We start from the raw sequence: 7,852 nt of genomic DNA, 5'->3' as shown, positions 1-7,852 counted from the left end.
TTTCTCCCGCACTGGCCAGCACCACCCATGCTGCCCCCCTTATCCCTCATCTGACATCTGGCACCATCCCCTGGCAGGAAGAAGCGGGAGAAGCCTAGGAAGAGAGAAAACCTTTTCAAACCTTCTTTGGTAGCAGTGCACTTTCTGTGCACACCTCTCTCTACTCCTTTCCAAGGTGCTTGCCAAGGGCACGAAGGTGTAAGAAAAAAGGTGAACTTGTGGAATCACAGTGTTCGAATGCTGCTGACCTCAAGGTAATTAAAATGTTTGAGTCACCTGCCTCCCATGGTCTCCTGTGTGCACTCACTGAGAGGGGTGAAGCACATCTTTTCTCGCAGGTGAACCAGCCAACACCAGGTCTTTTGGTCAGCAGCCATACAGGTCAGCTCCTGACGGTGACCTGCAGGCTGTGTGCAGTGAGCGATGGTGTGTGTGCACCCAGAAAACCTCCCCTGAGCAGGCGGTAATCTGCTTTTTGCCACTCATGCTCTCTGCTTGCACATTGGATCAAAAACCGGCATGGTCTGTGCATGCCAGACATGTCCTGCTGTACCTGCTGCACCAACCACACAGTTCTGCAAGGTGTGCACACATCGAACATGCACACGGAGCATGGAGGCACGCAAAATTGGGCTAAATCCTATACACATACTAGAACAGATGTAGAGAGACACTCTGAGCAACCACACTGTATTTATTTACTGGAAAATAGTCACCTAAAGGTCTACAATAATCCCCTCCATGCAATGTCACCATCCACAGATGTGCATGCACAAACTCTTTCCCCTGGATTTTTGTGCCGTGCAGTCTCTGGGGTGGCTGAATGTGCCTGGTCTGTCTCCCAGATCTATCACATTCCAGGACTTTATCCAGACCCTTTCAATGAGGTTTCAAATGTTTCTGTGCATGTTTCAATCAGTTCGGGCATGTCAGACAAGTAAGTGCTGTGGAGGTACCTGCAAATTACACCATCTGGCTGCCTCGGTGAGCCAGATGAGAGGCAGACAGCAGGGAGAGGGAGAATCCAGACCTTCAAGGAGAGAGAGGAGCATAAAAAATAATCATTTGGAGAGGAGGGACATCTAAAAATTGCCCCAGATAATCTTGCAGTAAAGGTTTACCTCTTTCATTTTCTTAACTAGATCTGGTAGGTGTGAAAGAATTTCCCTTGGAATGAACTTAGTCCGTTTCCAAAATAACTGTCCTGCTTTGAGTAATGCCAGGAAATGTCCCATACAGCAGAATCTGCAGTTCCCAGGTCTGGGCCTGTGGGGTAAGTGATTCATAATGAGATGCCAGTGGGTTCAGTATGACTGTCAGCAACAGATAGCTCCATGGGTAGGTAGAGCTGACAGAGCCTTTTGTTTCCAAATGAGTTTTAAAGGAATATGTGTAAATTTTCATGCATGAGTCTGCATGAAATCATGTCGTTTCCATCTGAAGAATGGGCTGGTCAGGCTTTTTGTCTTGCATAGAGCATCTCAAGTTCTCATTAAAGACAAAACCCCTCACACCACCTTTGCAGGTGGCTTTAAATCAAAACTGTGAGGTTATGATGGGGGGAGGGATATTTTCAGGGGAAATCAATTATTTTCAAACAAAGTAGGCCTCCTCTTTCAGAAAGTTTTAAAGGAGTGGGAAAAATAAAACCTGTTTACTACCAGAAAAAGAAAGAAAACCAGATAAGCAGGCTTAGACCGGGTTCTCAGACTGGGATGGATGGATAATGCTGATCAGGTGTGAACGCTCCAAGGCAGGTTTGCTTGCCCAGCTTGAGGGACAGGAACAGGGACCAACACAACAGCCTGTGCCACCAGGACACCACCCGTACCTATTTCAGAGCTAAATCAAATGTTCTCATCTCTTGCGATGTTGATCCGGCAATTTCACTTAGAACAAAGCTCCTAGCGCGAAAAACAAGGAGGAGGAATAAAAGCATTTATTTGTTGAGAGGGAAGCATGTTTTTGTTGACTCAACCTCCGTTAAATGGCTCTCATTATTGCCGCAGTGTGAGCTGTTGGCACAAGCCTCTGCTCTGTCTCCAAACCCTAATGCCATCTGGATAAAAGAGAAGCGAGGCAGGAGCAGGGAAGCCGGAGCCGTCCCCGTTCCCATGCCCCATCCCTGCTCCTGCCCCAGTCCCAAGCAGAGGTGTGGGGCTGAGAGGTGCCGGGAGCCCCGTGGCAGAGCTATAAATCTCACTCAGTGCGAGAGGAAGATTTATATTCCCGACTTGGAAACAACGCCTGTAGCATGCATACACACACACACATGCACACACGCACATTCCCGCCTGGCAAAAAAAAAAAATAAAAATAGCACAGCGGCATCGCCAGAAGTGAGCCTGGAGACAAGGTGCAGTCCCAGGAACAGCTAAATTGCTTTCATGACTTTCCAGCAGCGTTTGGAAGACAAATTGGGGGCTCGTGCTTTAAACGTATCCCCAATTTGCATTTTGATTGGCGAACAGGTCATGCAAATTCCCCGGTAAGGTATTGATCTGTCAAAGGCATCTGACAGTTTTCAACAATTGCTGAAATGGCTTTAAAACAGACCGGTGAGAGCTGGGGAGGAAAAAAAAAAAAAAAAAAAAAAAAAAAGGCACATAAGAAAACTCTGCCTGATGAGTGAGTTCTTTCATCTGCTAAAAGCTCTGTAAGCCCACAAGCCTGGGGCTGACTTTAAATAGAGTCAATGGAGAAATATCTTCTAGACAGGGGAATGACGAAACCTTCCAACAGCCTCTCTCCCTTTCGGTTGCACGCTTTCTCCCTCACATGTGTTTACCTCTCCTCTCTCCCAAAACCTCCTATCCAGGCTGGTGCTGGGTCCCCTCTGGAGGTCAGAGAGGTGTCTGCCATTTGGCATCTCATGGGGTTGAACTTCAGGATGGTCCTGCAGGCACAGGGACAGTGGATGTTCTCCAGATGGGGCTGTAAGGTACTTTTACTGTGAGGCAAAGAGATTCTTTTGTTTCTGTGATCCTTAAATGAGTCACAAGAAGTTTTGCTGCTGGGCTGCCAATCAGACACAACCTGTTTCAGGATTCAACCAAGAGACAAAGCATTTCCTGAGGATATGTCACAGGGAGACATTGAAGTACCCTGAAATACAGTGTGGTGGTGTGAAATGAAGCCGTTTGCGTGCTCCTGCTGTGGTCACCACATAAACGCCTTCACCAGAGCAAAAGAGGCTTTGAGAGGCAGTTGCAAAGAGCCTGGAAGGACCTTTCACCAGTTTGTCACGATGCTCTGGGGAGATAGCAGACACCAGAGAGAGCCTCGTGTTGTCAAGGGTTGCACAGCTGTGCCGAGTTACCTGTCTGCAAACATTTTTGTAAGTTTGAAAAATGGTCATATCCTGAAGCAAGTTGCAAAGCCAAAACTTCAGGTCCTCTGCAAAGTCAAAATAAGTAAAATAAACATATAAACCCCATCGCCTTTAGTCAAGTGAAACATGGTCTTTTAACAGGGTACCAACCTTTCTCTTTCATTTTGTCATGTATTGACAAAACAAAAAGCCTTTCGAGCCCGTCATTTGCTAAGCTACAAAATGAGAAAAGACATTTCAAACTAAGAAACTATCATTTTCTATTTTGCACAGGAGATAGGTTTTGGAGGGTTTCCAACCCCCTCACCCTTTACCCCCCAATTTTTGAGTGAAGAAGATATTGAAACTGGCCATATCTTCATTTAAAAAAAAAAAAAAAAAAAAAAAAAGGCTTTTCAATGAATTTTCAGTTATGGTTGAGAGAGTCCTGAGAGAGTCATATCAAACAGATCCTGAGAAGCGGCTAGAAAAATGATGGATGCTGAAAACTTCAGTTTCGGGTTACCAAGACTCCAAACTGCTTCTGACTCTGGCGATTTACAGATCTCACCTTTTCGGTGCAGAAAAAAAACAGCTGATCTGCAGGCGCCTTTTTGTGGATCAGCTCGCCGGCTTCTGCAGGGCCCTTAGGCCATCCCTATGCACAGTGACATAATAATGATGGATAAGAATCATTTACAGCTTTTGGGGAGAGGCAGAGCAAAAACAACGTTTCCCAGGCCTGCCCCAAACCATGGAGCCCAGCTCTGCACCGACCTGCCCCCTTTCCCAGAGCAGCATGCAGCCTCTCAGCACATTCCTCTCCCTGCCCTACAGCTTAGAGCTGATACCCCCAGAGCTCGTATACTTTTGACCTCACGAGCATTGTGCAATCTGCCCATAAGCCTGTTCTTCCTTTTGCTACAGCTCAGGGATGCAGCATCAGCCCAGAAGTAAACTGTGTAGAAATGACCATGCCCACAAGCTGTAAAACCTCTGAGATACACTTGCAGGTTCCGTCAGCTCCTCCTTGGTCCTTTCCCCCTTCCCAGTTCCTAATGTGATGCTTTTCTTCTGCACATAATCTGCTGGATGCTGCTCTGTGTCAAAAGGTGATCTAAAAATTCGTCATAATATGGTGGGACGAGGAAAGAAAGTTGGCTAGGTTGGGTTAGGAGAGATCGGAAGAGATACCTTTGGATTAGCTGTGTGGAGAAAAAAAAATAGTTATGTATTTTGGGTACACATCTGTGTGTGAATTTCAGGGGCAACACACTGTAGCATGATGCAGTCCCCAGGCACTCAGGATGTGGGACCTATGAGGCCCTTGGGGACAATCAATGCTCTCTTCATGCCTGTTTTAGGTGAGATGATGCCACCAGGATGAGGAGACAGCAGAGTCTGGTGGGGGGTTGCAAAGGAGGGGGATCTGCACTGAAGGGGCTCCATCCCAACTGATGTCCCTGAAACTCCTGACTATGACCCAGCTCCGTACAATGATGTATGGCTTTCCCAGCTTGTGTTAGCAATGACTGATGAATCTCTGCATCATTTGTCTTTGCATGCTCTGGATGAGGCCTCAGCAAATTACCTCAGTCATCAGCTTCTCCTCCACACAGCTCTGCCTGGCTGTGTCCCTATAGTTCTCTCTTCCCCTGTTCTCTGCAACATTTGCCCCCAGTCTTACCTCCCTGGCTCCCTCCTCTTGTGTTCTCTGCCTATTTAACCTAAGCACATCGGTGATTTGGTCATCTATTTCCTCCTTAGCTAAGGCCAGAGGAGTTGTAGCCTTGAGAAAGGAAAGAGCACGCGAGGTATTTTATTCTATTTTCCCTCCTTCCTCAGGCCATCCCCTAGCCAGATCTCCCTTTGGCCTTAGCTAATCAGAAGATCCAGCTCAGAGAGCAGGGAGAGCTGTCTCAAGACAAAGTTCAAGCCTTTTTCTCCTCAGCAGCTTCTCTGTGGCCGTTCTCATTGAACCTTTAACAGCAGGTACTTTGTCATTAATTTCCCATCTCCATCAGGTGGATGGGGCCTGTGGGTCATTGGTTTTGCAGCTCATTGAAGTTTTCCACTTGGGAATCTGAAATGTTTTGTAGAACACTTTTTTTTTTTTTTTTCTTAAATGAGTTTCCCCTGGCAGACTGGACATCTTGATGGGTCAAACAAAGACAAGGAGGAGGTTGTAAGAAAAAGATATCGTGACTCCCGTGTGTAACTCAGCAATTAGAACTGGGCTGCTCTTTTCTTCCCCATTCTCCCCTCATCCCTTGTAATGGTCATTGGTAGCAATTTGTGTCACGTCATCCTGGGCTCAGAGAGTCTGCAAATCCATTCATTACAGCCCCCAGGAGCAAATCCCATCAAATCACCAGTTTATAAACTGCATTTCAGATATGTTACATGAGCACTGATTGCAAATCTGAAGACATTTCCATTTTGCCTGAGGCCAAGATTTTTAATTTAGGAAAAAAAAAAAAAAAAAAGAAAAAAAAAAAAAGAACAACCTGTCAGGGTCTGTGCAAGGGCTCTTTAGATATTCCAACCAGCACAGTTTATTTAAAAATTCAATAAGGCAATTTTCATGGCAGTAAGGAAAAAGAAGTGCTGGTGTCTGCACACTCAGTAAGGAGGAAGAAGCAGCCAGGATCACATCCCCCAAACCCTCTCATGCCAGACTTTTCCACTGCCTCATTTCAGCTCTTACCAGCGTATGTCCCAAAAGCTGAGGTACCCTTTTTATTTGTCTGTTTCAATATCTCCAGCAGTGGAAGGAGAATGTGGGAGTTGGGAGAAGAAGTGACCTTTTTAGAACAACCTGTTGCCCCAGCAATCACATTATCTAACACGCAGCAACTGTGTTTTTCTTTGTGTTTTTCTAATACAAGGCACAAACCTACTTCTGGACTTCATGAGCCTAATGACAATGGTTAAAGGAAGGGAGTGGTTAGTTTTGCACGATATAGTCATAAAAAAATGATGAAAAAGGTAAATAGGATGCAAATTCAAAGTGGTTATTTTTTGTGTTCCATAAACCATAAGGAGCTCTTGGGGGAATCAAGGAGAAAAGATGAGTTATTCTATTTAGACCAGTGGTCAATGAACAGCCATGCCAGCTCTAAACATGGAGCAAAATATTTTCTCCTAGCATATAGCCATTGCTATCCTGCTACCTATTCCTCAGATAGGCGTAAACAGCTTACACATTCCCTACTCTTTGTGTGACATCAGTACACATCTAAGCCCAGTCTTTGGAGGTTTGAGAGGTTCCTATCCCTTGAAGGAAGGAGTAGCCAGAAATTAGCACAGCTTATATAGAACAGCAGTTGAAAAGACCTCTGCATCCCTCCCCACAAGACTTTAGCCCACGTACCCACACCACCAGAACGGAGGCACCTGTGTGACATCCCACATGATGAGCATTCAGGGCTCAGCACACTGGTAGAGGTGCTGAAGGACTTTCTAATCTTGCTGCTAATGAGATCATTAAGATAAACAAAACGATTATGTGAACCTTTCCAGTCAGAAGGATGAGGTGGGGTTTTAATTAAGGTAATGATACTCAGTTGGAAAGGCTATTTACAAAGGCATTTAAAGCCTCTAGGAAGGTGCTATAGTGGTAGTCTGGGTTTAAAGATAGTGCTATAGATAGAGCCTGAAGCAAGGGGGAACCTATGTCCCTGTGGGCTACTAGACTCAAGGTACTGGTAGTGCTGGTGTTTGCCTGAGGAAAAAGGATGCTATCTATGCAAGAGAGGTAGACGGTGTCTTGCAAATAGAGTTGCAGAGGATGAGCTTGTGCTGAAGCATGCCCAGTGCTGGAGAGAGCACTGCTTGCCTGGCTCAGGGGAGTTTTCAGAGCATTGCCACCTCTTTTCTCCAAAAGAGGACAAGGACTTTGAAGTGCTCCCAGGTCAGTAATTTGCAGGGAGGGGTCAATATCTGTATTAGGTCAGCTGGCATTTTATCTTTGTTGCTGAATCTTATTTTCCCCTTAAAACTTTTTTTCATTTTAAGGTAGTGATCTATAGTTTCTATATGAAAAGCTATTCCAGTTTGAAATTGGGAACTTGGCTTTCTGACAACTCAGAACTTCTATGAATTGCACAAGATGGGTCAGAATTGACCCTGGCCTGCAAGAACCTGAATTTTTGACAAATCAATATTTCCCTGTGCAAGTTTCCATGGAAAACTTCTAATCAGCTCCTGTTGTGTCCACTTTAATCCTCCCTCCCTCCCCTTTTCTGACTAAAAGCTATTCACAAACCCATCACCCCTTGTTAGAGACCTGTCCTTCACTTTCTTTGTAACAGCTCTGCTGACTGCTGGGGGTCCACGGGAAGGACATCTCATTGTTTTCTTATCTGCAAGAAAGAGCAGATCAACGTGACTTACACTTCACCCTTTCCTATTCAGTGCTGCCTCTCATTTTGTTCTGCTTTTAATATCATCTTTATTGCAAGGCTGTTCTAATGCTGCCTGTTTATTTATGGCTATTACCGAGACGATGCTTTAATTGTCGGATCAGCGCCTCCAGTCCAT

The 7,852-nt window shown here is 45.4% G+C and overlaps 1 long non-coding RNA gene across 1 annotated transcript; it reads right to left on the bottom strand.

Annotated features, from left to right (window-relative positions):
- Positions 1-1,160: 1,160 nt before the first annotated feature.
- Positions 1,161-6,796, bottom strand: LOC137842772 (uncharacterized). The gene is made up of 3 exons (XR_011089206.1): positions 6,684-6,796; positions 3,882-3,968; positions 1,161-3,396 (listed from the first exon to the last, which is right to left on the bottom strand). It is a non-coding gene; the product is annotated as an uncharacterized lncRNA (long non-coding RNA).
- Between the last annotated feature and the right edge of the window lie 1,056 nt (positions 6,797-7,852).

Source organism: Anas acuta, chromosome 20 (assembly GCF_963932015.1).
Source record: "Anas acuta chromosome 20, bAnaAcu1.1, whole genome shotgun sequence".
NCBI lineage: Eukaryota > Metazoa > Chordata > Aves > Anseriformes > Anatidae > Anas > Anas acuta.
The sequence above is the reverse complement of the archived record's forward strand: the minus strand, read 5'-3'. Positions and strand labels throughout refer to the sequence as shown.